This window comes from Berghia stephanieae, chromosome 4 (genome assembly GCF_034508935.2).
Source record: "Berghia stephanieae isolate SIO BIC M18660-M18661 chromosome 4, UCSD_Bste_1.3, whole genome shotgun sequence".
Taxonomy (NCBI): Eukaryota; Metazoa; Mollusca; class Gastropoda; order Nudibranchia; family Aeolidiidae; genus Berghia; species Berghia stephanieae.
This window is the reverse complement of record NC_088363.1, coordinates 45,278,184-45,283,183: the sequence shown is the minus strand read 5'-3', so window position 1 is coordinate 45,283,183 and position 5,000 is coordinate 45,278,184. Positions and strand designations below refer to the sequence as shown.

Genomic DNA, 5,000 nt, shown 5'->3' with positions numbered 1-5,000 from the left:
ACAACCTTACAAAATTGGGGACTTTCTTCAGACTGCCGATGTCAATGTGGACACACGGCTCAAAACATGGACCACATCCTTCACTAGTGTGAACTTGGACCACATATCACCTACTCTCTCTCTCTCTTCTCTCTCTCTCCTCTCTCTCTCTCTCTCTCTCTCTCTTCTCTCTCTTCTCTCTGCCATAAAGTATAAAACAAATTCAAAATTACATTCCATTGAAACTCAACATATATGATATGATTATAAAGCACGAGATAATAAAACATGTACAAGAACATGATGATATTGTGATGTAATTGTGTGTAAATAAGATATCAAACTGTATAATGATAGGAGAAATGAATGGTAGATGCATTATTATTAAAGCGCAACGTTGATGAGACAATTTCACTATCTGTATGACAAAACAAAGCCTATCCAACCACAAGATAATTGTAAAACATATTCCTAAATGAAAATGTGTGAGTTGATGTCAACCATATCATTGTTTTTTGAAAACGATGGGATATTTTTAAAATCAAAATTAAAACAATGCTTACTCATAAAAATTCACCATTGTTACCGCTATTTTCATATGATTGCGAATAAATTAAAATTCTATCAAGCGTTATTTATGATGACATGTGACAAATGAAAAACAACATTACTCAATTAGGGTGTATAAGAAAATCAGTAGCACAAAGTCCTATTCAACTACAAGTTAATATAAAATCTAAGAACGAAATTTTAGAAATGGACTATGATTTTAATAATCTCTGAAAAAGAAAAAAATGATAATGAATACAAACAAAGATCAATTACATATCAATCCAGATAAATACATTCAAATTATTGTTTACTTTAATAATGATTGCTTGGCCGTAATATCAAATATTTGAAAACTTGATGGATCATATTTAAAGAAAAAGAAAATAAATTCTAGTATTTTAAAAACTCTTTTAAGTTCCTGAATGTTATGCTTCATTTGTTATAAATCTATGACTGCTATACTAAAGAGTGAAATTAATTTTAAATTACTTGATATAAATGATGAAATAATAAAACATATTCCTATTAAAATTAACAGACTACATGATAAAGTGTTGTCATGACAAAATTAAAATCTGTAGAACATTTTGCAAAATATTTATATATTTATAGTTAGGTAACATATCACACATTTTATACAAATGATAATAATAGTTATAACATTAAATTTATAAAAGAAATTAAACATGTTCAAAAAGAGTGAATTTTCTATTAATGTAAGGTAATGCCAATAAAATAATAATACGAAACACCTGAATTTCAGTTTATGTATATAATGATAACAAAAGTGTTCTTGAACCTGTTTGTTTTTTAAACAAACTGTAACATATTTTGTCAACATGTGCATTCTAACTAAATACTAAAATATCAAATTATCAAATTACTACGGCTGACTAAGAAATTTATTACTTGAATCACGATGAATATGAAAGAAATTAAAACCATGTTTTATAAAAACTTAACGTATTATTAATATTTTGTAATAAGTGCATCACTTTTACCTTTCTTTTAAGAAAAACTATTATTACTTTTGTATCATTGCTAATAAATCAAAAGTGTATAGGCATCGTAAAATTAAAAGGGTATTAGAATATATCTATAGAATGATATGTCAAGCGATCTGTGTAATGTTTAAACAGAGAGGTTTCTAGAAACAAATCACTTCTTTAAGTAGTAAGCATTTACGTGTACAGAAAAAATATACTCAAGCTAATCAATATCAAATAAATGAATTGTTCTGTTTTTAAAAAGCTACTGTTATATTTGCATAAATAATGTTAAAGTATTAAATGAGTTTGAAATTACATTCCAATAAAACCAGACATGATGACTTTAAAATATTATGAGACAATAAAACTTATAGGCAATGAATGATACATGAATAAGAGATTAAAATAAGGTAAACTGAATATTGGATGAAATGAAAGTACATTTATCAAAACTTTATACAAAATGAATGCTATTTTATACAGTACGTGAGTCATTAACATTAAAATGGCCATTGAAAATTCTGAGACAGGAAAAAAATTTCTTTTAATTTTGATGAGATGACTTTTCTTAAGAAAATTATCTTTCTATCCAACTACAAGGTAATTGTAATAGATATTCCCATATGTCATGTTGAGAGTTGATGAAATATTGTGAACAAAAAATTAAGATTAAAGAAAAATGACACAACACTGCAACTTGAAAAAATACGACAAAAACAACTGAAAGTTTACCATATCTGAAGTTAAAGATTGGGCATTTAAATCTTATTAATGGTGAATGAATTCTTTAAGTGCTTGATTGTATAATATAGGCTTGAAAAAAATAGGAAAGGACGCGATGAAAGGAGCAATGGTGATAAGAGTCACCATTGACGGTGAAAGAGGCAATGGTGATAAGAGTCACCATTGATGGTGACAGAGTCAATGGTGATAAGAGTCACCATTGATGGTGACAGAGTCAATGGTGATAAGAGTCACCATTGATGGTGAAAGAGGCAATGGTGATAAGATTCACCATTGATGGTGAAAGAGGCAATGGTGATGAGAGTCACCATTGATGGTGAAAGTGGCAATGGTGATAAGAGTCACCATTGATGGTGAAAGAGGCAATGATGATGATAGTCACCATTGATGGTGAAAGTGGCAATGGTGATAAGAGTCACCATTGATGGTGAAAGAGGCAATGGTGATAAGAGTCACCATTGATGGTGAAAGAGGCAATGGTGATAAGAGTCACCATTGATAGTGAAAGAGGCAATGGTGATGATAGTCACCATTGATGGTGAAAGTGGCAATGGTGATAAGAGTCACCATTGATGGCTTGACTTGCTTGACTTGCTTGACTTGCTTGCCTTGCTTGTCTTGCTTGCCTTGCAAGGTGGCAGGGACGATAAAGCCACTTTAAATGATCATGGTGTTCTAAGAGTAATTTTCAGGGTCAGATCGGCAGAGATTGCACCAGCAGAGCTCAAGATGAAGAAAGTATTGTTGATATAAAAGTGATGGCAGGGATGTAGATGATAGAAGCAGCAGCAGTGACAATGATGGTGAAAATGGCAAGGCAGGTGACGTGATGATGGAAATCACTCCGGCAGGGCTATGGTGGTGAAGATGATGATGATGGGAGGCGATTCTGATGGCAATGGTTGTGTTGGGAGGTGATAGCTTTGGAAGGGATGATGGGAAGTAATGGTAGAGTCATAGGGGTTGTGATAGAAGAAACCATGATGTGAGGTTAGTGGTAATAAGTGAAAGCCATGGCTTGGCGAAAATGATAGAAGCAGGTTCAACAATAAAGATCCAGTAAATGGCACAGTTCCAAACCCAGGATCAAGGTGACCCATCCAGAAAGAGTCAAACAAATCACATCCCTATCCCCGTCTTCAAGACAATTGTAAATCAACATTCTGCCCAAACACATTCGGGCTTCCTGTAGGCCTCCAGTCCGCCTACTGCACTTGGGTATGGACATGAAACACAAACAAATACACCCCCACCAGTAGAAGCACACTTATCTGTATTTCAAATCCATGCGAATGCCAACCACAATCATCTTGTCAACAAAGAACACGAATGTAACTCACCCGGCCCTAACCAGTTGGAATCAACTCAAACCCAAGTCCAGAACCACACCACCACCTTCACTTTATCACTAAATCTACCTCCAGCATCCTCATCCTCCCACAACTTCCGCCCACCACCACCTTCCTTCGACGAACACAATCTCTACATCACAATCACTACAACCCCACCAATACCACCATCATCACTTCCTCCACCATTACCTCCCTTCACAACCATTGCCATCATCATCACTTCCCATCATCATCCCTTCACCACCACAACCCTCCCATCATGATTTCCATCATCCCGTCACCCAACAATGCCACCTTCACCAACAATGTCACTATTGTTGCTCCACCATCTACATCCCCATCATCACCTCGCCACCAACAACTCCTCCAACATCTTGATCACTGCCATTACAATCCCCGGGGCCCTCCAATATAACCCATCCCATTACTCCGCTGAATACCACAATCATTCTCCATGACCTCACCATCCCTGCTGGCCACCGCCCCTACCGCCCACATATGGCCAATCTCGATTCCTGGAGCTTGATGACGTCAAATATCTGTAACAAAAAGTAACAGATCATAAAATGCAGGGAAAAAAAATCAGTTCTTTGACTTCACATCAAGTTCAACTTTTGTTGATTCTTGTCTAATCCTGGGGCTTTCTATCTTTCAAGATTTTCAAGGTTTGCTTCAACTAAGTCGTTTGTAGTCTTAGTATATACAAACTATTTTGCGAGAGAACTTGTCTTAGGTTATACATACTATTTGGTGAAAGGCCTAGTCTTAGTATATACATATTTTGTGAGAGGCCTAGTCTTAGTATATACATATTTTGTGAGAGGCCTAGTCTCAGTATATACATAATATTTTATAAAAGGCCTGTTCTTAGTATAATAAACATAATCTTTTGTGAGAGGCCTAGTCTTAGTATTATATACATACTATTTTGTGAGAGGCCTATTTAACACCTACAATAAGACATTGATTGATATCATTCATGGTGCACAAAAAAGATGATCAAAACACATATTGCATGCTATTATTTGCAATTACTGCCTCGATGAAAATATTTACCTCCTGTCTTAGTAGTAGTAGTAGTAGTAGTAGTAGTAGTAGTCGTAGTCGTAGTCGTAGTAGTAGTAGTAGTAGTAGTAGTAGTAGTAGTAGTAGTAGTGATGATGATGTGGTAGCAGTGGTTGTATTTGTAGTGAAGATTATGTTTTGGTGCATGTAGTAGTAGTTGTAGTGATGATGAGGTGGAGTTGACTGCATTTGTAGTAGTAGTAGTAGTAGTAGTAGTAGTGGTATGATGATAATGTGCTTGTAATTGTAGTTGTATTGGAAGTCGTGATAATGATGTGGAGGCGGTGGTTGTAGTAATAGCAGTGGTAGTGGTGTTGAT

General features: G+C 34.9%; 1 long non-coding RNA gene across 4 annotated transcripts in view; it reads right to left on the bottom strand.

The window, feature by feature from the left end:
• Window positions 1–180: 180 nt before the first annotated feature.
• The window catches only part of LOC144970655 (uncharacterized), a 16,316-nt gene continuing 11,496 nt past the window's right edge, over window positions 181–5,000 (bottom strand). For 2 of the 4 annotated variants that reach the window (XR_013645009.1, XR_013645007.1), the window contains exon 4: window positions 2,784–4,155. This is a non-coding gene — a long non-coding RNA (uncharacterized LOC144970655). Of the gene's footprint in view, window positions 4,156–5,000 lie in introns of all 4 variants that reach the window. The other 2 variants (XR_013645008.1, XR_013645010.1) reach the window with 2 other exon arrangements.